Source organism: Bombus pascuorum, chromosome 7, assembly GCF_905332965.1.
Source record: "Bombus pascuorum chromosome 7, iyBomPasc1.1, whole genome shotgun sequence".
Lineage (NCBI taxonomy): Eukaryota > Metazoa > Arthropoda > Insecta > Hymenoptera > Apidae > Bombus > Bombus pascuorum.
In genome coordinates, this window is record NC_083494.1 from 13,335,394 (window position 1) to 13,363,181 (window position 27,788).

A 27,788-nucleotide genomic window follows, 5' to 3' on the forward strand; every position below is an offset into this window, starting at 1 on the left:
TAGGCACCATTAAGCGAAGCATCGTAGGGAGAAATCACTAAAATCCTATTTTTATGAACGGTCGTCGGACATGAATAGTTCAGTCCACCTCTCTGCTACAGGCAAACGTCTCCTAGAAATACGCCAACGTAGAATCACGAAGGAGGAAAAGGGACGCGGTGGTTCGAGAACAGAGTGGTCTTGTTTCTACTGTCCACACTTTCCTAATGCAAAACTCGTGTAGCATCGATAGACCGTCGACATTAGCCAACGACACACCGGTGTGACTGCCGTAGATAGCCGTGTGTTTTTCCCTGGTGTTTGTTCGACGTACTTTATCGAACAGGAAATCACACGAGCGACGATAAAAGAGGCTGCCACAACACAAAGCAGCGAATGTTTGTTTACGCAGAAAACGGCGAATAGTGCTAATTATAGTCGCGGGAGCCGAAGGGAGGAAACGGTGAAGACACTATTTTTACGAGTCTCTCCCGCCAGAATATCGTCGGACGTCTGCCTCCGTCTGACACCGCAACAAAGCCAACAGACGATAAATGAAAAGCCAGTAACCCTCCTATTACGGTCTATTGGCCGCGATAAAAATATTACATCGGCTCTTATGCGTCTGACACTTGCCAAACTTGGCCAAAAATCGATCATCGATGCACCACATGTTTCGTGTATCAGCTCGCAACAGCGATTAAACACGCCACCTAAGTACGTGGAATAATTTTTCGCTGGGAGCAATAAATAGCACCTCTATTAAATCATCTGATTAACTATGATCGATCAAATGAAAAAAAAAAACTGCATGCCATGTGTACATGATATTAAATGGTATGATTAAAAAGTTAATGGAAGTTTCTTTATTTCTATAGGATTTTAAATGAACTACGTGTTGCGAAACATCGGACAGAAATTTTAACTAGTTTATGTACACGTGTTAATGGGTTGGATATCGATCAATCCGCAGAATTTTTCGCGGAAAGTGAGGTTAGAACACGACACGAGCGCTCGCTTGTGTCTCGCGCGCGCGTGTCAGCGAGTGGGAATTCGCTGTTTTCATGAGGAAAAATGTGCGCGGCACGCGCGGTGACGTTCTATTTTCGAATGAAAGGCGCGATCAGGGGACAAGAACGAAAGAGAGATGCAGAAACCGGGAGAGAAAGGGAGCGAAAGAGAAACCGGCCAGCCCGCAAGGAAGAGTGAGAAAAACACGACTTGAGTGGAGGGTATGCGCGAAACGAAGAGACGTGGACAGACGTAGGAACGAACTGCGAGGGAAAAGCATGGAGTAGAAAGCGAGAAAGCGAGAAAGCGACGCAACGAGAGCAACAACGTTGTGCAAAAACGAAGACAGATTGCGACGTGTCTGTATGTGCACGTATAAGAGGAAAGAGGATGAAGCGCAAGTGTGTACGCTTTGAAACACGGCGGGAGAAGGCGGGTAGAAACAGAGAGAAAGAGAGAGAGAGAGAGAGAGAGAGCAAAAGGGAGGAAGAGAGGAAAGGAGACAGAGAGCGTGCTGCCGTTATAGTGTGGACACCGGTAAGGAACTCTGACTCGTCTTGTGCTGGGCGGCCATGCTGGGTCTCTCTTGCGTTCCGAGAATGAGTATACCTATACCTTTTGCGTACACGATGAAAACTCGTGTATCCCCTCGCAGGAAATTCTATCACGCACGTTGCCGTTTGCTATGGTTGTGTGAAGTGTGGTTCAGTGGAATCACATGGCACAGTGAACGATTAAAGACAATATCGATCGATGGTAGAAAAAAGCAGAACAAAATGAAAAAAAAAAAAAAAAGAAAACAGAGTAAGAGGGAGAAGAAAAAAAGGACAGAGACTGAGAGAATCGTCGAAAAGAAAGACAACAACAACGTGCGCTAGGCGAAAGGCAAAAGACGAAAAGAAGCGAGAAAGGATGTAAAGTAAAAAAAAAAAGAGGCTAAGAGTGCGAGAAAAAGGAAGGAGACAAGCACACGCACCGTGTTGACCACCGCGCGTTCGCCGTTTGGGACGAGAAGAGGGGGCACCTCTGTTCACGAGCACGATCAGACGTATACGCAGTACACGTAAAACTACGCGCGGCAACGACACACACGACCAGTGCACGCGTCTTCGCGGCGGCCCCGTGTTTTCCACCGTGCGCAGCGTGTCGATGCTGGCTTTTCCTTTCTCGGCATGGACGCCACGGCAGCCACGGCAGCCACGCCAAGACGAACGAAAAAGGAAGGAGAAGCGGCGGATCGAGCGTGTGGATCGTACGCAGCGAACGACCGAAGCTCGAAGCCGAGCGAGCCGAAGATCCGTGGAGCAAACGGTGCTGCCTATCGGATGGCACTGCGTTCAGCGCCGCGGTGCGCGACCCCCGTCGGCCTTCATCGTCTTTCCTCGTCGCGCCTCGTCTCGTCTCGGTGGCGCTCGTCGCTTTTCGCCCCTTTCCGTCCCTCGAGTTTCTGCCGCGTCTCGCGCGCCTGTCCCTCACCTCTATGTGTAGTGTGTACTTACTACCTTTACTCCTCCCTACACATCCGTCTTGTTTCTGTTCTCTTTCTCCTCTCTCTTGTTCTCTTCCATCTCATCGCTCTCTAACCCTTCCTTTCGCATGGGACACCCTCTCTTTCTTTCTTTCGTCACCGTTGCAGCCTCTTTCGATTCTCCATATCGCCGCCATCGCTACTGTCACCACTACCGCCGTCACGGCTACCACCGCCACCGCCGCCGCAGCCGCCGCCGGTTCCAACACCGCTACCGCTACCGCCACCACCACACTATCGTCACACATCTGCTGTCGTCGCCGCAGTCGCCGTCCCAGTCATAGTTGACGAGTGCTGTCGCGAAAATCGTCTGGTTTCTTGGCAGTCGCTAGCGCGAGTCAACCCAACGACCCGATTACTCGCTACTTAATCGGACGAATCGTGCTCTCTCTCTCGTTATATTACACCTTCTTTGATCTTGCCGTGGTAGGTTGTCAGGGTCAGTTTGTTTTAGTTTGAGGAAATTTAGTTACGAAGAATATACCTTGTTTTGGCGGATGATTCTACCAGATAGATACCTTGATTGATACGATTGAGTAGTGTCATTTGGAAATAGGCTTTCAAACTTGAGAAAGATGTCAGTGGAACCTCGTTTTGTAAATTACCAACGAGAACAGATGGTATACTAATAAATTGCGCACTATTTGTATACTCATCCGATCGAATTATGTTCGTTAGTTAATTCATAATCCGAGGAGCTTATAAGCTAAGATTAGCTTGAGTGTAATGATTCACGATGAAGCTGTAGAAACTTGTATTTAGTACCGTATCGGGCCAGTGTAATACCATAGAAAACAACATTTTTCTCTAATATGTAATTCCTTTAAATAATTGTTCTTCTAATAGCTTGAAAATTTTCGATAGAACGAATACTGTAACAAAAGTATACTAACTTCGTAGAGATGCAACAACATAACTTCCTTAAAATTCCTTACATATTATAACCACACTTATAATAAAAATCGTATTCTTTGAAAAATTGTCGAGAAATCATGAAATTATTAAAGATTTATGAAATTATGAAATTAAGAGGAAACGTCGTAACACCACGTGGATCTTATGCTAAACAAGAATCCATTGATAGTGCATTGACCACTGCGATCCATGGCACGCACCAACAATGTCCCCTAGACAATCGGGCAGCAGAACCCGAGATTCTCCAATACAGATGAACCTATGCATATTTGGCACATCACACCCGGCACGTTCCGTTGTGTCACCCTTTCGCTCTCAAGCTCTGCGCAGCAGACGTAACATAGAGTACATGCCGCTCGCACAAGCAAATTTCGATGCGCTACTCCTAATCTTTGCTCCAAAATTCAATCACTTACAAAGGAGAATTTAAATGTAATATTTGACGTTTTTAAAAGTTGAAAAGAAGCAGTGATAAAAGAAATTGAAAGCTGTAGACATATATTGATCTGAAGCGAGGAATTGATACACGCTTGGTCAGTGATAATAATTCATTGGAAAGATTAATCGTGGAATGTCAGAAGCGGCGCGATATCCATTCTCGAGTTTCTGTCTTAATGGCGGAAACCAGTTCCGTGTCTTACTCAGCCTTCCCAACCCCTTGGTTACATGGCGATATCGGCGTTATCGAACGCCGCTCCTTATTTAAAGAAAAGGACGCAAAAGCTTGAAATGCTAGAGTCGACCGATTTTAATACTTCGCCATGTAGAACAATATTTGTTTGAATTTTAACAAAATTAATTAAAACTTCATAGGAGATTTTGCGATGCGAGGAGAGAACATTCCAAATCTGTTGATCTTAATGGAATTTATGTGGGAGACAGGTACAGATAATTCAAATCATCAATACGTAAACATGTATGTCAACCGTATTTGGTTATTACACTGAACACCTGGAGAAGAGTTAATCTATTTTTGTAAAATCGGATGAAGAAATGTCCTATAACTGGACAAACACTTCGAATCCCCTAACATATTCGATCGTGCAATCCGCGAATCGTTTCGTATGCACCATAAAATGGTAAAGATTTAACCGAGTGCTTGTTCAGGCTTCCGTGTTACCATTCTTCGCAACCCACCTCTCGTATCGTTCTCAGTCTTAACCACGTGACTCAGCCTCGTCATCATCGTCGCAGACTCTCGCCAAACGTCTCGCGCAGTTGTTAGCTTTGTCCTGCACGATGAATAAGCCTTATCTACTTGCAAGATAAGGGGTCTTCGATCTCGAGCCAGCGTACCGTAAACAGAGAGTGCTCGCATAACGAGAAAGATCGGTTGAACACGGTCGTTGCTAGTCATTGGCCCTGAAGAACGTCGATCCGAGAATGAAATCTCGTTGGCGAAAGGCGAAGCGCGTAGGTTGATAGTCGCATTGAGATACGAACATTCAGCGGTGGAATGGCAGAGGATGGAGAGAGGAAGGGAAGGAAATGCAAAAATGCAAGTTTTACGGACCGCTTGAACAGCGGCATTCCACGGATATACATACTTGGAACCGGACACCGAGTTCGTGGAACTGGGACGATCACTCGAGAACTATACTATGGTATTTAAAGAAAGGCATACCGAGGAGCACCCCGTTTACCGTTACCATAAACCTCCGCCGACCTTTTGCCCGTCACTTACACGGTCAGACAAGTTGGATTACCGGAGCTCACGCTGTTACAATCGGGATTTCATGGTTAAATCTTTTGGATTTTTACATAATCCTCCGCCTATTTTTCACTAGCACGGTCAGCATTATGGAATTCTTCGAATCCCTGGCCTGATTTCTTATTATTTTGGGGCTTTAAAGGGACTTGAAGAAATTCTTACTTAATACGACCCCTAACTTATTATACAAGTAATACTTTGGTCAGATGTTCAAACCTTTTTGGAATAAAAAGATTAGAGTTTGATAGAAAGTTGTGGAAAAATGGGAATTTGTTTGGAAGATACGGAATTTTCTATTGAATTTATTTCGATTAATTTTCTAAATTTTAACGTCCGTTATAATGATACAATTTAGAAAAACGTATGTCTTCAAATATGATTAATGTGTGTGTTATTTACATTTTACAAGAAACGATTGCTTGTTGAGGACTAAACAGCAATAAACTATTGGCTATACGATTCTGTCCAAGAATGGCGTTTAACGAGGAGTTAGTGGATGCAAGGCGAATTCCGATAAACGGCCCCAGTGCGATTCGCTTCGCGTTGTTTTTCACCGTAATCCTTCTCGCTTGTAATCCTCTTATCCCTTCGTGAGACGAGGAGTCGCGTCGATAGTCACGTAAATCGTTGGATTCGCGGCTAACGAAGCGCCAATATTTTCGTCGGCTGCAGATTAAGCATATCGGTAGTAGCTATCAAAAACCAATGAAATGTTTTCCCCGTAAATTCTTTCACAACGAACACGCACACTATCGTTCATAGCTATCCGAACGACTCTAAAAGTCGATGGAAATCGCTTGAACAATTGAAGGATTCGCTGCATCATCTTTAATTTCCTCTCGATAGATCTCAATTTTTTATAATGAGACATTCGACGTATTAAACGATTGACGAGCTTTCATAAAAGTTGTTTAATTTTCATTCAACGATAAGTAAACGATATAGATTATAGATCGTTGCTCGTAATAAAAATTCGACAAATTTAACAAGCGTCGTTTTCCCATTACGAGTCTCTCGATTCTGAATGATACTGTATCTATCAAAATCATTTTACCAACCGACCTATGCTGACAAGTTCGTCGCTACCAACCAACATTTCCACGAAGAAAACCGAAAGAAGGCCCGGGTCAGTGTAGGCAAACGGAAAGATTTTTCACAGAAGAAAGGGGAAAGAATTAAGAGAAGCGGAGAACAGGTTGGTGGATCGTGAGATACGAAGAAACACCGTGAAGGGGGTAGAGAATTTCATGGCGACGAAAAGAATGTGGACAAAGCGCAAGGGAGGAGAAGAAGAAAGGATGGAAGGGCAGGGGGAGAAAGACTATGATGAGATGCGAGGCGCGATGAGAAGGAACAAACGTAGTAAGAGGAGGTGAAGCAGAGAAACGGGACAGACGTTTAAAAGAACCTCAAAGAGCATAAAGACCAAGTGATAATCGGTCAGAGACCCTCCACCGGGGCCAGACGGCTATACACTCGGTTGGAGTGCCAGGGCAGACAACGGACAGACGTACGGACGTGCACAGGAACGAACGGACAGACCGAAGCAACCAGAACACATTGTGATGGCCTGCTACACAGGCCTATGCTCTCTTTCTTTCTCTCCCTTTTTCTTCGTTCTTTCCCTTCTTCTTCTCTCCCTCCCCCTCCTGTTTTCTCCTTCTTCTCCCTGGTTCGCTCTTCTAGTACACTCCAGGCTATTGCCATTCACCGGCCTGTCTCCTCTCTCATTTTCCAAGCCCGTAGCCTCCTCTCTCCCTCTTTTTCTCTTTTCTTCGAACCTGCTCGTCTCTTTCCTTGCGTGCCTGACCCCTTTGCTCCGTACATTTTTTCTCTTTTCCCCTTTTTCTTTCACGACTGAGCGAAGCTTTACTTATTTCTCGCCCTCTTTGCTTGCTTCCTTCCTCGTCTTTCCATTTCGACCCTGTCCTCTGCTCGTACTCGTAGTTACCACTCTTTCATTGGACGATATGTTTTATAAGTAATAAAGCGAAACATGGTTCGAATAATGCGCGAGTTCTGCCGTTTATTTTCATTTTTCGTGGCTTAGAAAACTCTCGATCGGCTTCTGGACTATACGTATACGTATGTATAATGCAGGATGTAGTAATTTGTATCGAGAGTTCGTCCTTGTATCGAAACAAATTTTGAACCACTCTACGTCTTCTCCAAACTCTTCCTACGTTTAAAGAAAGATCAATAGTTAAATCAATACTCTATGTCTATAAAATGTCTGAGTGTGAAAAAAGACCTAAAATTTCACCACTATCTAACCAAACTTTGAACCATCTTCCACGTTCTTAACGCCTATCGTACTTTGTACTTGAAAAAGGATAATCACATGTGCAAATCGATACATATCGATATATAGTTAGTTGCTCTACCGTTGGAACGAATTCTCAGCGGTTCTATAATGTCCGAATATCCTCCCTGGATTTCCGAAAAAATCCTTGAGGCCACATGACGCATAAATGCATCGCATACTTGATCTACACCGTATAGCCTGTCTGCGTTAGAGCGATTCGACCCGCTTACGTGCATGACTTCTTTTTCATCGAACCGGCCGCGAGCTACGTTCTGCTCCGTCAGTCGGCCCCGATCTACAGACCGCCTGCCTGTGTCCGCGCATTGTCCAAAGAAGCCCACCATCCCACAGCTATCCATACTCTCGCGATCGTGTTTCTACAAAACGCGCCGTCTTGTCTGAGAACGCAGGGCCAGCGCAGCCTTGATCGTCGCGCGCGAGAGGAATACGCTTAAAGGTAGTTCTCTTCAGCAGAACGAGCGTCCTTCGAATCTCTATGAACCTTGGGAAACGTCCAGAAGACATTCAGTCTAGGGAATATAGGTTTTCGGTACAAACTTTCACCAACAAGACGAATCTCTTATAAAACGTAATTCTTAACCTACAGTTATTCCTTTCTATTTTCATTAAAAAATATTTAGAACCAGGTGTCGAAGAATACCAGAGAAATTTCCTAAATCATTGAAATGCCTGGAACACTACAAAAACTGGTATTCAACGGCCTAATTTGCCTACAAAGTATAAAAAGATACACCGTGGACTGTAGAGGGTTAGTTTTAAATATTTCAGGAAATTGGCGAATTCTTGCACGATATAAAAAAAGCCACTCGAACAATGTCCTAAAATTACTCAACGAACAGCTCCTTCCAACCAATAGCCTACGTTTCTTTTATTAATGATCCGTCATTTAGTCTGGTTTCGTGCAACCTGTCGTATCTGGTCGGACGCGTCATACCGCATTGGAAACGAGCCGTGGCGCATCACGAATCTTCGCCCTGTTATTATTCCATCAAATACCAGAAGGCAGCCGAGGGCGTGTAAGGGACGGGAGCGAAAAGGAAGAACCGAAAGTGGAAGACGGAGGACGATGAAACTGGATGAGAAAGCTGAGGCTGCAGGCAAGCAAGGGCTTCTTCTCTCCTCGAGAGAGCAGCCTGAATTTTTGCGGCTGTTTTTTACAGTTACACCTGCCGTTCCCGAACCCACTGATCGCAAACGTCACGCACCACGTCGTATCGCTTCGTACTTCATGCGTGGAACATGAGGACGGGCCTTGTATACGAATATATTTACGTGGGGTGGTTGGCTAGCGGGAGCCAAAAAGGAAAAATGCGCAGAGGAGAGGATGGCCAGAACTGAAAAAAGGTGCAGACTAAAAGAGAAACCGACCACCGCCACGAAAGGGAATATACTTCGTGACGAACCAAACGTATGTATATATATATACTCCCTCTCGAAAGTTGTTTCTTTCGAAGTCAATAAACCGGCCGATTATGCGAAATCAGCCGCGGCCTCTCTCTTAAATATTCAATTAAACAGCCGGATGAAATTTATACGCGACCAGCATCCATGCTGCTAGCCCTTCGAATCACCCATATCGAACACGTGGCTCGGGATCTACACGAAAAACTTGCGCTCGACACTCGTACGGGACAGGATTTTTATTCAAGTTCGCGATCCTGAATGATTAATGTCCTGGAACTCGATGGCTTCAGAGTAATTTGTTACGACATAACAGTGAAAGTCCTTATGATTCTTCGTAGGATTGCTTGGATAACTAAGTAGCTTTTCGTAGCTTTTAATTCTTCTTTGATGATCGTAACTTAGGAATGTAGGAATGAAAACTTTCTAAGATTGTTCATTGCGAAAGAAACTAGGGGTTTCGAATGCCACAGATGTATGACAAGATTGGCTTGGGATCAGGGAACAAGAGACTACTGACTACTCCTGATTTTATGCAACAGCTACTTTCATCGAAGTAAGCTTTATTCTTCGTTCAAATTGTATCAACGTCACGAAGCAGCAACGCGATCAAGATCATGGACATCTCGTCTGTGACAAATTTACTCATCGAGGTTTTACCTTTATGCTGCATAGTTAATATGTTTGATCATTGCTGAAGAAGTATTGATCTTGGAATTTGATTTGAGATTGTAAAATAGAAACAAATGGAACATACAGATGTTAGAATAAATAGGCAAGTTTGACTTACACGATTTAACTGTTCATAGCTGTGAAATGATTAGCACGATAAAAAGTATGAATTTAATAATTTTATAGAAGAATAAGAATTTAATTAGCTATAGTCTATTACATAAAATATGACCATTTCGCATAGAGTCATAATTTACAGATTTCTTGTTTTTCTTTTTCTGTAGCTTCGCACTATTTAACTATCAAGAGATTATTATATTCATATGTAGGTAACTACAATATAGCAAATGTTCGTCAAACTCGAGTGGTCCTATCGATCGACTTTGGTGTTTTTCACCTGACTACTCGTGCCAGAGACCCAACGCTAGCTCTTTCAACCCTTGCGCGAGTAGTAGGTACTCGTACGCCGTTGTTATCTGTTAATAACTGGAATGTTTGCAACGCGTCAAGCTCTTTCGAAGCGTTGCGACTTGGCGCGGACAAATAACGCGTCGCTCTTTGTGCACGTCATCCGACCACCGCCTACCTTTTTTCCTTTCTGCGAGTGCAATTTCTCGCGCATCGCTGGTACACCTGTTGAATCTTCCTCTTTACGAGTAGACGCCACGCGAATTACGGGCTCGCGTGAAATCGTCCGGTTTGTCGATCATCCACCATGTTTCTTGCTTCGTACAGTCGATGGAAGCAACATAGAACGTTCTTGAATTGGAACATCCATTAGATACTGATTAATGCAAAGGGCACTGAGCGTGTAATTGACATTCTTTATTAAAATGACCAATTCGAAATTTTCTATATTTCTACAGAATTAAAACGGAGCATTTTTGGACATTTAAATGATTTTTCGTAAACTATATTATACGTACAAATTCGGATAGATGTTTTTCCTTATACCTTTCACCTTGATTACTTTATTGAATTAAGTTTGTGTCACTCGTTGACACTGTTGAAAACTAAACTCATCTTCGACTTATCGAAGTACTTATGGTTGCGTAAAAGACATAAGAGACAGAGAGATCAGGAATAAAGTTTTGTTAGTAAAATAAAAAGCAAATTGAAATTTTAGTTTATTAAGAAGATCGCAAGCAAAAGTAATTAACTTTCATTCGACCCTACAACAATAACCATTTTAATTGCCATTCCTATTCCAACGAGCGAAAAATTCCAATACTATCGAACCTCGTTGATCGTTCTAAACACACATATACACTTCGAGGGTCTGATCGTTTCTTATGAACGAATAGCCAACAAGATATTGAACATGCAAGAAAGAAACTTATCATCGATCCCAGAAAACGGATATACCCCGAAGAAACGCGTCTCGTCGATTTCCCCTTTGACTCGAAAAAAAGGAAAAAGATAAAAAAAGCATTTCACGATGCAAAAATACCTTTCTCCTCTCTCGTTTTCATTGGCAGTCTCTGCGACGCGACGATATATGCATGATTCCAGAAAATTGAACGGCTCCACGTCTGACAGGGGACATCTATTCGACCGTACGAAGCAGACGGTGCACGCTCGTTGAAAAATACATGTGCCCCTGCCCCCTTCGTCCCTTCGCGTTTGGTATCGTATACGATAGCTCAGCGGGCGTCGAGGGCAAATTGGATTATCGACGATCAAACACGGAATCCGATCAAATCGCTTGGAAAGGGCTTCATCCTTCATCTTCATCGGTTCGACGCCGTCGACCGACCAACACGCACGGTGCACATACGCGTTCCGTTCAATTCTTCCTTCTGATTGCAAAATTCTGTGTTCCGTCGATTTCTGGCCGAAGATACGGCTCAAGCTCTATTCTTCCTTCAAATTGTATTCACGTTGCGAAGCAGCAACGCGATCAAGATCATGTCATTTAGTCATCGAGGTTTTACCTTTATGCCGCATAGTTAGTGTGCTTGATCATCGCTGAAGAAGTATTGATCTTGGAATTTGAATTATTGAAACAGATTTTGAAAACGCATAGCTATCGAAAAGTTCCGACGAGAAGCCTTTGGCAGAAAAGATCGCAGGTCGTATGATGGAAATAACGATACATGTAGATGCATATCCACTTAAGCCAGTTAGAATATATAAGAATACAAATACAGCTAATTGTACAATAAAAGGCGTATTCAGATTAAAGAAATTCAGAGAATTTCTTTCTCAACGTCAGAATAACGTCGCACTTTACAATGTTAATTACAATATACATATGTGCAATTTCAACTACTTGCACGTGTCCGAACTAAAAGAACGACACCAAAGTAGCTGGAAACTAACCGATGGTCGTAACCATGACCCGTTCGATCGCTCGTCAGCGCAAAAGTGACCAATTCTAAATATACATACCGACCACGTACATACGTACACATGCACGTCGTTCAGCCAGGTTTTTACGAAACGAGAAAAAAATTTCTGCGTTTTCTGTCGCCGGACAAGGGGGCGAGGCGAAGATAAAAGATAACGGAGGAAAAGAAAAAAATGAAGAAGCAAAAGAGGAAAAAACAGCGGAAAGGGGAATAAAAAACAAGGATGAGAGAAAAAGAATTATGCGATTATCGCCGAGGAGAGAAGAGCGATAAGCCGTCAAAGGGCATTTGCCGCGACCGGACCAGTCGGTGGATCGTTCTCTCCCGCGTTAACCACGTTGCCGGCAATGACGGCAAGGGAGAAGCAAGAAGCGGGAAAAAGGAATGGGGGTAGGGCGCGAGTAAGCGGCGCGAAGGCCAGAAGAGAGCGGGAGAACGAGAAAAAGAAGAATGAGAAAAAAGCATCGTCAGAGCAGCTAGGTAACCGCCAGGAGTCGAGAGTTATCGTCTGGCGATAAAAGTCGATGGCGATAATAACGGCGATATACTCGTCCCCTTTCTCCCCGCCCGTTGTGGCTCCTCTGCCACATTCTCCTACCACCGTGTTCCTCCGTCCTTCTTTCTCCACTCGTTCGACCAGGCTGATGCACTGGTCTGGCCTGCGTCCGCCTGTCTGGCTGTCAACGGGTCGTTGAACCCCCCTCTTGCCCCTCTCATATCCAAGCCGACCGATGCGATGTCTTCAAAGCTTCGAGACTTATCGTCGTTTAAATGCAACGCCGCGCCGCGGTCTCCGCTCCCTGGTTGCACGCAGTCGACCCCCCTCTCTCTTTGCCCTCGCCCCCTTCTACCTCCCACACAGAACCTACCACCGCATCACCACGCCATCGCCACGATTCCTGTGTCCCGTCGCACGCCGCACCGTGCGGATACAAAAGTGGGCAGCAGTTTCTAAACGAGCACCGACTCCATCGTCCTTCGTAGACTTCGCAGATTTCCCTCCTCTATATACTTGATGTACGTCCACGATGCGATACGATTGTATCTCGATGATAGTCGTGCATAACAGGATCGTCGAGCGTCAATGAACGTAATCGTGACAACGAGATGGACGATTAATCATTCGAACGATACGGTGAAAAGGGATCAGAATTTCAGCAGGCAAGCGTTTCGTAGCGATTGTCTACTTTCTTCTTTGCATCTTACACGGTGAAATGTTATCGCACGCGTGATCATGGATTGAGAATCCTAGGAATAAAAAGTATATGGAATAAAAGAAGTACGCGTGTGTTAAAAATAATAAGCGGCTCTTATTTAACCTTGAAAGTAGAAGCCAAGTTTAGACGCTTACATGAAACGTTTCGAGAGACGTTTTACAGGCACAAAAGAGTGCAATGGAGGCCGAATTTTCCTCCCTCGATCAGACGCACACAAACAGAGGGACAGAGTTCATCGGTGAATGGAAGATTCACCGATAGCATCAGGCAGGCAGACAGAGGAGATGATGGCAGATAGCGAGCAGATGCACTGTATTTCCTTCGGAAACAATTTAAACGATGCTTCACAGCCCTCGTTACATCGACGCTGGATGAAGACCAGATTGAAAGGGTGAGGCAGGTCGAAGAAACACCAAGGAGAATAAAAGAAAACGAAAAAGAGGTAGAAACGAAAGAAGGTGCCTACTAGAAATGGTAATAATAAAATCTGGAGAAGTCGAAAGATAGAGAGGTGTGGGGCCGCAAGTCGGGGGTGGTTTGGGTTGGCAACGATGGTTGGGACAGAGGGATAGGTCGGCAGAGGCGCGAGGACAGAGTATTTTAACTTTTTAAGGGGGTGTACGGAGCAGTAGGAGCGCGGAGCAGTTCACTCGAACAGTTTGGTTGGCTTGTCTGCCGGGGGTGAACCGGGGGTTAGTCTAGACGGGAGTCCCCCGACTTCCACCACCTCTCTCCACTCTGTAGCCCCCCTGCCTCCCCATTGCGCTCCAATCCCCATACCAGAGCAGCGTCACCGCTATACTATGTACCACTCTCTGAGGCTATGAGCGAGCAGACAGGTTGCGCGACCAATGTCGTACCAACCCCTTCCCTTTCACCGTCTCATCCTCCACTCCTTTCTCCTCATACCTTGCTCGATGCACTCGTCCAAAATCTCTTTACCATTTTTTCTCTCTTTTTCTCCAGCTCTTTCTTTCTCGGCTCGACTCGACGAGTCGATGCAACACGAGTGGCTGTGGAGAAAAAAAGCGAGCGAGGGTGGGGGTAAACGAAAAAAGGGCGCGAAGAAAGCGGCCAGGCAAAAAGAAGAGATTCTGGTGTGGCTGCTGAATCGACAGCGAAGCAAGAAGGAAGGAAGAAAGGGACGAGGAGAAAAAGGAAGAAGAATCGAAGCGTTATCTGGAAAAACGGCGACCGTGAGAGTCGTTTATGAGCTGGCGCGAGGACACACGCAGGCATAGCGGAGCGAAACAAAGAATCGGCGTGTTCATTCCACTCTTGTGCGAGCCACTTGACGCCTCAAACGAGAAACACGACGTTAGAAAACTAATAATAGAGACGCTTATTTGCGCGAGAAGCAACGTTCGGCCTGTTAAGTGACGTCATATTTATTTGTGCCACCTGAATAGCGTAGATAAATACAGGTCGGCTCGTAATTCCCGCATAAACCGTAGTTTCTTGCGATAAGCTGTAGAAGTAGGTCGTGACTTCGCGCTTTGTCACGAATTTCGTGCATCCGTAATCCTTTCGGATGAATCGTTCCGACGACACGGTTCCAATGGTAATTAACGCTTCCACGCGATAATCTGGAGAATGGGGACGTCGCATCTTGCGATGCAATGTCGCGCTATTAATATGCAAATATATCAGTATACATTGTAGCACTGAAGTAAAATTATTATATATTAGGATGATTTTGGAGTTCGTAAAACAAGTTCTAACTTTTTGAAAATGAATATCGCTATATTAATCCTTTTAACCATATAGACGTCTACCTATACCATAAAGAATGTACATGCTTACGCGTTGATCGATATGATTGATAATAATCGATACAAATTTATATTTCCAGTCGAAAGAACGATCCTAGGTGAACGTATGTACCTGGACAAAGCAAGGATTTAATACCTAAGAGCAATATTACACGAGGAGATAAATAGCCTGACGAGGTTAAATCACGTTCCCATCTTTCTTCGATGTATGTCACAGCCCTGACACGGCGATTCGATCTTTTGAATAATAATACGTATATTCTCTGACAATAATGTGACATTGAATTTTTGCAAGCTCATATGCAAGCGATAGTGCAGCAAACGTACATAACTGTGGATCGTTGGCGTGTTTGCCGCGTATAAGCACGTCATCGTTCCATTACATCAACCGACAACCAGAGATACAGCAACAATAACATTATATGCGTAAACAATGGTGCAACGACCCCGTGACGATCACGCGGCCTGGTCAACGAGTGCTTGGTCAAACCGATTCTTAGAACAAATTGTTCGCAACTATTGCTTATGCATTTTCGCAAAAATTAATATTTAACGAGCCGTAAAATATTTCTAGATATTTGATTATAAAAGAATTTTTAAATCACCACGCTCTCATTATGTTAATATTGTCAAACTGACAAGTTACGAATTATAGATTAGAAACTTCTCCTTTACAATTTAATTGTAAAATATATGCACATATGATAGAATATGATAGACAGATAACATATAATTTGTAATATTTCATTTGTTACGTTATCGAATTTGTTAATATCGTGTAATAGTGGCTTTTAAAGTTTCGCTAATAGCACTAATTCAATCGTGCAACGAGTCTCTCCTTGACGATCTCTTCAGTTACTCTAAAACCTACTCCCTGTCTCAAAATTAGCTAAAATGTATCATAAGTGCTAGTGAACATTCATACATTTCCAAAGTAATTCATAATTACAAGATGAAACGAGACGTCACATCGACGAAGTGTCCCATAGAAAGCGACGCAGTGGACGCGTAATTCCCACACGGTTAACCAATTTTCCACCACGGAAGAGGAAGAAAGAGCGGAGAAGCTGAGGCGTCGCGTCGACAACAAGCCCAGCACGAAATTTCTTTTGTGGAATCAAAGGCGAGAGCAGGGGACGAGCGAAGGGCAAATTCCCTGACAGCGGCGTGATACAAGCGAAACGCGAAATATGTCCACGATCCCTTTGATCTCGCTAGCGACTGTCCGCCACCTTGTAAAGCGTATTGAAATTTTCCAGGAGCAAATCGTGTCGATGTGTGGCCGGGCAGAATACGGCGGCGGCGCGCGGCGCGGCGGGTTGGGCACAGCTCAAAGCGATGCGTGGAATGTAATTGTCGGGCTCACGAAGAATGCGCGAACGCCTGACAAAGACGTTGTTGCGTTACTATAGATCCTCTTGTTCTCTGTCGTTCTCTGATCTCTCCTTCTCTTGTTCATGACACGTTTCGATCACGATGCAGAAGACACTCCTTCGATCACAGGACATGCAGTTAACACCCTTATCGACCGTTCGTCACGAAGAATCCTGTAGGCGGTCCATGGAAATTGTTAACACCGCCTTTGCAATTAAACGATCATTTGTCATGATAATTACAGGCCGCGGCAACTTATGAATTGTATTATAGGTACGTCGTTTTTATGCTGCTTGAGTTATAGACTATTCAATTGGGCAGTTCGTTTCTAGATGCGTTATATACTGTATACTGTGGACTGTGGACTGTAGACTGTAGACTGTAGACTGTAGACTGTAGACTGTAGATTGTAGACTGTAGACTGTAGACTGTAGACTGTAGACGATATAGAGGGTGTAACTTGCGCGCCGAAGTAGAATATTCCTGGACTAGATCGTCTGATCTGCGTCTGTAGTCTGTAGATCAGACGTAGATACAGGTGCTAATTTTCTTTGTTGGGAGATAATGTGTATTTAAAAGGCTCTATAATTGGAAGATAGTAAGGGAAAATAAAATGTACATGTAGTAAGAATATATAGTGAGTTTGCATAAACATTCATGGCTTGATTATACAATTCTTTTCAAATAAGTGAAATCCTTATAAATAGAATTCTACTGTGTTTTCTAGCAAATAAGCTTAACATTTTCTTAAAGACAGAATCTTATTCTCCTCTCTTACACTATTTCAGGTATTTCGTCAAATTTCAGAAACACGATATTTAAAAGAAAAAAAACGAAACCAGTAGATGCATTATTCACACATTATTCGAAGAACAATGTGCTTCTCGTGTGTTTCTGCAATTGTTGCGACGGAATCGCGAGGTTCGTGGAAAATGCACAATGCGAATCGGCGAGCGCTCGAGTGGCACGGCCTGCGACCGGGCAACAACGAAATATAAATTGTTAATGTGGACTGGTTATTGTCAAGTTAATTTTAATCACGTTTTATGCCAACGCCGCTCCCGGTTACCCGGCTTTGTATATTCATGATTGACTATCGTCTCGTTGCTTAATTCCCCGCCGGGGCATTACGCTCGTAGGAGGTGAACGAGAAGCAAATTTGCCCACGACGCTCCTTTTCAGACCGACACACGCTACATCGTTCTACTTTACACTCTCTTCTACCTCCTATTTTTCTTAGAATCGTTTCTTTCACGCGCGAGACAGACAAACGATGCCTCGTTCTCGTCCGCGGAAAAGACAAATTTTTTTCATCAATACATGCAGATCGATCAACGTTATACATATATGTGTCCTTTTCCTTCCTTTAGCTTCTATCGGATTTACAAACGACATCCTTTATCATCCTTTTGTTTTCTTTTTTGATAAATAAATTCGGTTCTCCGTGATTGAGTTCCTTACGCGTCAAGACTTTCGGTTTTTATAATTTGAACATTGAACAGTAATGAGAAGTGGTATTTAACAAATGTTATGAAATTAATTGTAATTTAATAAAAATATAGTAGGGTTGCATAAAAATATGGAAAAAGTAATAATGATTAACTAAGCTGGCATGGTGCAATAAATAAACGATCGGTTAGCGAAAAGCTGGATTAACAACTGTGCTTACTTTGTAGGGATATCAGAGGTGCCTAATAAGACGTATAATAATACTCTAATATTTTACGAAAACATGATACTGGTTTCGCTCCTTAAATATAAAACAACGCGAAGAAAACAAAACATGTTTAACACGACAGAAGCAAAATTCGTAAAGTACACAGACATAAATTTCATCAAAAGTGATGACATACGTATACCGTAAGACTAAGCAGATATGTACCTAGGTACTTTGTATTGTATTGAGTTAGCAACTAATTGCGTATTTTAAATAAGAAAGAAAATTCCAAATGTTTGCTTAAAAATATCTTTATTCAATTAGGTATTGTCCGTTTTTGTCGATGACCTTGACATCTTTCAGGCAGTGTAGTAATTCCATGTTCGTAAAACTTCTGATTTTTGCCAGCAAAAAAACTGAATTAAATATGCTAAGACCACCTATTGACAAAATGCGCAATCGCTTAATTGCCAACCCAATAATATAGTTCTACAGAATAAGTCCGGACAATCCATGACAGTAAAACAGTCGTAGAGTGTAACATTTATAGGAATTTGTATGGGCCTGAGTAAGAGTATTAACCGAGACGAAAAGTCTTGCCAGATATTACGAGATGCAAAAATAGTTTTGGTCGTAACGAAAGTAAGGAGGATTTCTAAGAATTAAAGATCTCGATCTCCCTCGTGGGAGGTTTTAATGAACTTTGACTCCACAACGCGCCCTCGACCAAGTTATCGCACCCGCTGCGTTTCTCTCCCTGTCGAGAGACCGAACTAGATAGCCGCGTTAGCAGGCCAAGCCGATTCCAGACTAAACAAAAACCATCTGGTTAAATTTTTTCCCTCGCGTGATGATCAACGAGACGCTGAAACGATTCTGGTCGCGTCCTCCTCGCTTCTATTATAACTGGTAGCAAATGATAATAAGCTTCTCGGTTTAAAGTCAGGCATCCGTGGACATCGAAAGGAAAACATCTCGAGGAAGATCGCGTGTACAACTGCGCGTACAAAGACTCACTTGCTGTGCATGCTCGATGCGGATTCTCATTAATCGAAACCGTGTGTCGAGCCGACAGTTTCATTCAAATTAAACTCGGCTGCAGAGGGAGACTAAGATTGAGATGACTATCGAGATCATCGGGTGACTATAATACTTTGATCTACTTTCTTCTTTTGTTATTGCGAAAAGCAAGACACTCGTTCAAAATTGAACTAATTATTTATTAACTCGCTTGTTAGAGAATAGTATCTGATAAATTGTAATTTGTTTAATAGCTGCTTAATTAAGCGTTAATTGTCCATTACTGTAATATTGTACTAGATAATAGTGATATGATATTGGAATATTGTACATGAATTATTTAATAATCCTCAATCTGAAGAATTGAAATTGAAGCCCTGTTACCTGCGAGTCAAATTTTGCTACGTACAAATACAACTCTTTTTACTGAATCAAAACTACAATCTTTACCATGGATATGACTGGATATTCTACGCTATAAGACAAGTGGCTAAATTGGATTAAAAGAACATTAACGAATGAGTCTCTAGTTAATGAAAAAAGCTATTCAAGAAATAACGACAGCAAACCGATATTTCTATCGACAATCTATACTATTCTATAAGAAGTCGAGTAAGTAAATAGATGCACATAATAATCATTTACCACCTTAAGACGGTATCAAATTTTCCGAGCATCGATTTAATTATTTCAGTGTGTAATCACGCTTACGTTATCATTGTACATAACGTAGCATACAGAACTACAAATCAGTTTAATCTCTACAGAGATGGTTTTATTAGAAAATATAAATATTTTTAATTTTCCTATGCAGCCATTGAACTATTCGTGAGATGATTCCGGAGAAGAATATTCATTCGCAATAGTTAACGTTCACGTTAACACAATATTTAATTTGCAATTTTTCTCAATCAATTTACGATATCAAATTCTGATTTTTAACGTCAGAACAATGAAAGAGAATATCAAGGGTTTCCTTTATATTTTTTCATTACTATTTCTTCTACTTATAATTCATGATATTTAAAGGAATTGGTGTATTTATAACGTTATAGCAGACCATTGATTGCTTGGTCTTGAATAGGTTAACGTTAACCGACATTTGCCAGCCATTGGCGTTTGTACTTCCGTTCGTAGCTGCCACGTGGTATGCACACAAATATTTTGTTTATCTGCTCTGACACGGCTCGTTAGACGCACTATATTTACCCGTCATCGCGAACAATAGAGAAAGTTGTTTTCGTATTCGGTCTAGAGCGAACGAAACGCACTTAAGAGTTGCACGCGTTATATACACGGAAAGCTAAGAATGGGGACGATTTTCAAAACATGGCTGTCGGTCGGTGACTAAAATTAATCAAAAAAGGACGAATTTGATGGCTCCCTCCTTCGCAACGTTCTCTCGCTGCTGTGCCCTAAGCCTCATTCCCACTACCCGCTCGTTTTCCGTGTTTCTGCACACCAGTTAGCTCCTTAATCCCCTAAACCGACAAATTCCTCTCTCTCAACAACAAGTTTACACAAAATCATCAAAACAACCCTACCACAGGCACTACCATAGTCCAGACAACTCGAGGAAACTCGTGCGACATCCCTTTGCCTCCATCGATCTTTTCTACTATGTTTAGTTCTTCGTCTGTTACGTACCGACCTTATTCTACTTAAACTCTGGAATCTTGCGTGGATTTCTCCGTAGCTTGTATACTTCTCCTTGAAGGATATGCTATACGAAAATTCATTAAAAAGTATGGAATTTCCATTTACCATGCTGACAATAAATATTTGTAATGTTCTTATCTTATACAAATCTAACACATTGATGACACAACGCATATGGTCCGCCAATTCAATTATTTTTAGGAAGATAATACTACTGACGTAATTGATGTGTTTCTTCTTTTTTCGCGTTTCGATATAATCAATGTGTTAAAACAGACATTATTACTGGAATTTTCAATTCTTTTCTGATAAGAAGAACACGCAACTCCTGAAGAACGCAATTCATACCTCGCTACGACTTACAATTTGTCACTTAAATATTACAAGTTCGCATTTAAATGGATTTAACAAACAGAAGTGTACAGTCGATCAGACGCCAACTAAAATTTTGTTTCAACACGTGACAACCAACTAGCCTCGAACATAACTTTCATCGAGTCTTGTGATTAATAAAATATGGTTTTTTTTAAATTAATTATAAATTTAACTTAATTAAACCGATTATCTTGTTTCCAAGTGCTAACTTGTAAAACACTAAATGTGTTAGTTTATGTAATTATAGATCATTTTCTCAAGAAACCTCTCAACTATTACTTTCAACCACAATTTACCCTCCTTTATGATAGGGTAACGCTAAAGTATTGTAAATCTTATATAAAACTAAAATGCGACAAATTTTCGATTGCAATAGAAACAGTTTGTGCACTGGTTGGATTGTCACAGGTATAAACATCAACGACAGAGACAATGCACGCGGAGTGGAACGATCCAGTGGCGCGAAACGAGCGCGCGAGCAAACGCTCGCATATTTTTACGTGGTCGGTTCGTGCAGCTGCATCGCCGCGCCACTCTACGAAATATGTATGTATATGCGTGACCTTTAAATAGTTTCCCTCGTACTTGCTGCAGGAGCCCGCATTTCAAGCGAGTTCGCTTGCGTAAGTTCTGTTTGCGGTGAACGCAGCCCTCCGCTTACGCGTACCTTTAATAGCCAACGTAGGATCTTTTTCCATTCGGATAAATACCCCTTAAATCGCGTTCGTTTTCGTTAACAAGTTCGCTACGTATATCTGGGATTCGAATGAAGATGATACTTATACGATACATCGAGTTGGATGGAATAGATGAATTAAAAATTGAGAAATGTTCGTTCGTCGGTTCGAACAAAAGTATTAGACGTTTATATCTTTCTCGTAACCAGGCAACTTTTACAGATAATATTACGCGACATGATATTCCTGAAAATAATGAAGATGTGTAACGGGAGCGGAATTACTATAAACTTTCATATATGTCGAAATAAAACATCAAAATGAACACAGATTGTCAGGTTGTGTAACTCAAGAAAGGACAGGAAAATTGGGCAAGGAGCAAGTAAGAGAAAGAAATGGAAATCACGCGCGTGGAATAGAATTAAGAAAGAAAGAGGCGAAGGAAATTCAAGAAAGGAGAGAAAAATTGGGGAAGAAACAAATAAGGGAAAGAAATTGGGAACACGTGCGAGAAATAGGATTAGAGGGAAAGAGCCAAAGAAGTGAACACAATCGGCTTCGTTTTATTTATTAAAACAAAACGTACGAGAAGGTCGGTCGGATGCCTCAGCCTTTAGAGGCTAACCACTCTTTACGAGCGTAAGCCGAGATCGTCATAAACACGTGCAGTTACCACTCGCCGCGGATTCAATTGTTATTGCCATTGTCGCCGACAGAAGGCGAGTCGACGCTTTATTTGCGCGACCGCCTTCGCCGCGCCGTACACGTGAACGAAGGAATGCAGGAACCGACGTGCGCCATTCAACGGGTTGAATAATTTTCACGGTAGTCGGCGGCTCGCTTTTTCTTTTGATTTCGTTGCACACGTGTTATGTCTATACTTTCAATTCGTACCGTAAAGATGTAATAAAGTACAATACATATAGTTTTTATTAGCAAATATCAACGATTCGAGGATATCAAACTATGACAAATTTTATAGGCGTGAAGAATGAATTTCAGCCCTATTATAGTTTCTTGATGTTATACAGAGTGATTCAAGATGTTTGGAGGACAATTTGAGTAGATATTTTATACGTCAATGGAAAAAGAATTCGATAAGTAGATATGTAATATTTGGGTCGATAAACTGATATTAAAGCTAAAGAGAATAGGTCTAACTTAGGAAACGTGGTTATATTATTATAATATTATATTTATACATATATGTATATAATATAAATTCATAAAGTGATAGAAAATATGCCAATGACAAAATAAATTATATTTCGATACAGATGAATTTTAGGATATATGTAACACCTACATAAACTTTCTTTCTTGTTTCAATATACACGGCCTATAGGAAAATTTTTGACCAATCTATTTGGAACACCTCGTATATTACCCTGTTTAATTGCCTATATTACCTATATTTAATAAATAATAATCTTATTCCTCGCTGTATATTATACAAGGTAGTCTGAGATGAGCTATAACTCTTTCATAAGTGGTGGTGGTAGAATGCGGTATAACACAATTTAGTGAGAGATATTTTTCTCTCTGATCATATTTTTTGAGTGATAGATGTTCTCATGTGCAGAGTGCATACCGTACTTATTTTTTTTTTTAGCTATGGCCATATATTCTTCCATGAGTGATGAGAAAAATCGATATAGTATGTATGTAGATTGTAAAAATGTCGCTTTGAACAGTGTCTTACGTTTATGAACTAATTTAACTAAACATAATATGAACCCTTGAACTACCTTATACAAATAAACTACACAATTATTTCATATTTCTACATTTGTAGCTCAATGCCTTTCATGAATGATCATTAAGAGTTATGGGTTAACGATCATGCGACAATTTTTATTATTTTTATTACCAATTCGCTAATATTATATATATGTATATTAACAATTATTGTGCAAAAGAGCCCCGCTCGATTTAATCATTTCTATCTAAGACACTTTAAAGCAAGTTATAAGTTTCATGCAAAGGTTTTCAATTCAGACAAATAACAATTACCCATAAGTTATCTGCTTTTAATCGCTTCTCCAAATAGCCTAAAATGAATTCTATAGTCTTTCAGTAGGCCGTGTTCTGAAATTCCCATGATGAAATTCGGTGTTATGGTTCTAAAGGTGGATTTAGAAATCCGGTCCTCGATTTCTCGCGTCAAACACGGTATACGATCCGTAGAAAATTAATTAGCTTGCACGTTTGCCGGTGGAAACGACGGTTCACGACTAAAATTATTTTTCACAAAAGAACTATGCCCCTATCGCTGGCCGCGGATCTTCAAGGCCATGAAACGTCTGTCTCGCATCGCTCCCCTCAGTCCATAAAAATTCAACGATGCACATCTACTCTCTCGTGTCTTTGCACGTCCATGCGCGTATACGTGTTTAATGCTTATATACGCGTGTGCGCGATTAAAAGCGCGTATGTGTGTATACCGTCGCGATTAAACGATAATAAAGTTCACGAATGGCCTTAAATGCCATTCCTAATTTAAACGCATGCGTAAGAACGTAAACTTAAGGATACGCCGCTCTTAAATCCCGCCTAACCTTTCCTGACTCACGAGCCATGATCCCTGATAAAACGCTTGTATGCACCGTTTGCTCGGATGAATCATGAATCACGATAAAACGCGATAAGAATAATAAAATTAATCTGTCATCGATATCGTTAAACGTTGCATCACTGTAGAACATCCAGTATTAATATATGCAACGTTGCAACGGAGATAAAAATTTTAACCTTACCAGTCGTCTTACACGGGGACTCGCGTTCCAAAACGAAAAGTCGTCATCGTTCTTCCAAAATAATCATCAACGTAACCGCCACAGAATACACCGGACACTGTCACTTTCTCAAAGCAAGAATCACTACAGAAATGCAAAGAAATTCAAATAAACTGAAACGGTACTACTTGTGCGCAACGCAGGTAAACCATACGAATACAGAAAAACCCGCGCACTTTGAAAATCCGCGGTCGCGCTAGTTAATTCAGTCAACGGGAGCGACATCTAGCGCCGCGAGAATAAAACACTGAGTTCGGTGCTCGGCAATTTACGTACACGAGAGGCGGAGAAAACCGAGAGATGTTCCTCGGCGCTGCGCTGGCTCGGCGCTCGTTGTGTGGACGTCGTTTCGGGTTGAGGTGGAGGGGGCGTCTAGACGCAACGTCACGAGTACGTAGCTTCCCCCCTGTGCCACTGTCGGTCTGTGTTCCCACTCCTCTCTTGCCGCTCGCCACTGTGCCGGGTGTTTTCCCCTCTTACTTCCCCGCATCTCGATGCCCCGCCGATGACGGTCGCAGCCAGACACTCCCGTGCGAGGGGCAAGAGGGGAAGAGGCGAGGGTGACTCCGGCTTTTTGGTTAGGAATTGTTGCCGGTCCACGCACGTGTCTGCGAGGCCTGTCGGTGTGTACGAATGAGTATCTGCACGTGCACGGGTGTACACCAGTGGGGTAGAAAGCAGGATAAACTACTACGGCTATGTGCTCTGATGAGAGAGAGAAAAGGAGAGGGCACAGACTATGGTTATAGAGAGGAGAAGGAAGAAGAAGGAATATATCTTGTGGATTTGTATCAGCGCCTATCCGACGATCCACCCAGATGGAGGGTGCGTCAAAGTGGCCGCGAATTGAGTTTTCCTCGGGGCACGTATAATTCTAACCCCACCCCTCGGTCCTTTATTCTCTGGTTCTACCTGTCTTTCTCTTTTCTGTCTGCCTTTCTGTCCGACGCTTTCAACTAACCGCCTTGTCTCGACACGTGCCGGTCAGCTTGTGAGGGTTACGCCTGTGTCGCGCGACACCGTTAGCTATGTATATATATTTATATTCACGTTGGTAACCACTGGTAGATACGTCAGAGATAGGTTAATCTCCGAGTGACGAGATCAAACGTGTCCCTGAAAAATCAGACTAGTGTCCGTGTGTCGCTTTCACGCCGCATTTAGCGGCAATGACTTCTTTTTTCGCTAAGCGGTATGTTGCTTATGAAGATACTTTTATGCGTAAACAGTTTTACGGAGTTGAATAAGCTCACCGTTCTGTTTCTTTCTCTCACTTTACGGATTTTACGAACGATTCTCGCACACACCGGAACCAGTTAATTAAGTTATTTCTCTTTCTCTCTCGCTCTGTCTTTTCGCCAACATTGACGCATCTTGCGCTGCGGAACAGAAAATTTGAATTACAAGTGCAGTCAACGATAGCTTTTACCCCGCTTTACTATTCTACCATCCCTTCCTCACACTTCTTTGTACATATTTATTATGGTATCTCTTTTTTACAAAATCAAGTAACACTCGAGAGTCGCTGGAAGCCGCACGTTTTAACAAGCGAAAAAGAAAGATGGAAATCAAATCACGCTAGTACTTCAAGGGCACCTACTTGATGTTACACCTTTGATGTGGCACGAGATGTATCTTAATCTTAATTGTTGATTAAACAGATGAATAAAACATTTCTGCTAAACTCTTTCCTGTTGGTGGACAGCGTACTCCTCGTTGGATTACAACACCCGAATGGATTATAACACAAAAGATGCACGCTGATAGCGTAAAGTTTATGCACTTAGTCTCGGGATTGTTATAACAGATCCTTGCGATCGACGATTCCATACTTCGAGTTATAGTTACAGTGCTTCTGGTGTTTTGACCATTTTGACGAACTAAATTGTATGTCAAAGCAGTCAAATAGATCAGAACACCTACAAAAAATGTAATTCTTAACTTTTCAAACTTTTAAGGATTATTATCTCCTTTAAAATTTTAGATTAATATGCTATAATAGAATCTTAACTTTGTAATAACAAGTTTCATTCTCTCTTGTTAATGTTTACTGTATTTCTCTATTGTTTCTATAACAAATTCTGGAATTCGTTATTCACTTCTCTATTATATTTGCTGTTACTTGATTATTACTCAGGATTTTGTTTCACATCTCGATCTACACGCTTCTCCTACCTCAGAATTTACCATTATCTACGTTATCTTCTGCAATGAATAGATTTACGGACGTATGTATGTATGTACTTGTTCCTTGAGAATTGGATATTAACTTTATTATGGCGAAATTAAAAAATGAATGACAAGTAGAGTTGATCAGTCTTGTTAGTCTAACAGGGTTAGTTACATTTTGTATTAAATTAAATCGTGTCTTCGTACTTATGAACAGCGAAACATGCGTTGGATTTCAATCTTCAAATGTTTCATTCGTCAAAGCGACAATTCGTCAGAATCCTGTCAATCAAAACACGAATTCGTTACAATAACCTTACAACGTGCTGTCGTAATCAAACTCTTTCGATAGGTACGCATTTTCTAGGTTATTTGTCATGGTGTAGACCATGTATAATCAAGACACGAGCTCTAAATGTAGCGAACCTCCTATTTAGACTCAGCAGTTGACTCATACATGGTTATTTCTGGCAACGGCATGTTTTCGTCCGCGCGTACATACTCACGCGTCGGTACGTCCGGGACACGCGTGCACGCACAGTTGCTACTCACGATAGAAACGCACGCTCACGTTTCTATGGATGCAGCGCGTGAATTACATCATACCTCCGTACCAGTCACACAAATACAAGAGTTACGAGGATTTTCAAAAAACGAAAAATAAAAAAAATCACGCTCAACGTTTCATCGGCCTCGTAATCGAAACAAAGTTAGGTTATGTGGCACATTGTTGTGTATACGTATAAAAGACACGATGCTTCGACTTTCCTGCTTCATTTTTCACGCGACGATCCGTATACGACAGACGCGTAACATTCTCATATTACATACGTATGTATTTATATACTTTGTAAAGCTTTTTTCGTCCCCATTCGTATTCCCTGGGTTCTCTATGTACATACGCACGTTTTTTTTCGCGCTTTTCAATAACTCGTTCGTAAACGACCCGTACACTTTTTTCTCTTCCAACCTATTGATCTTCCACGACAACATACGCAACAAAACAATTTCCTTCATAACGCTATTGTGTGAGGCGACAAATTATACATTTATGGACAGCAAAACGAACGCGACCCATCGTCACTGCATCACGCACGGGAAAAATAGGTTTTTATCGATTACTGACCTACGACAACCATCTCGCCCGACGTACGTAGCCTTCGACTGCAAGTACGGAAG

The 27,788-nt window shown here is 42.0% G+C and overlaps 1 long non-coding RNA gene across 1 annotated transcript in view; it reads right to left on the reverse strand.

Annotated features, from left to right (window-relative positions):
* Positions 1 to 26,694, reverse strand: part of LOC132908748 (uncharacterized) — a 29,502-nt gene extending 2,808 nt beyond the window's left edge. The window contains exon 1 of the long non-coding RNA XR_009658408.1: positions 24,402 to 26,694. This is a non-coding gene — a long non-coding RNA (uncharacterized LOC132908748). The remainder of the gene's footprint in view (positions 1 to 24,401) is intronic.
* Positions 26,695 to 27,788: the final 1,094 nt, after the last annotated feature.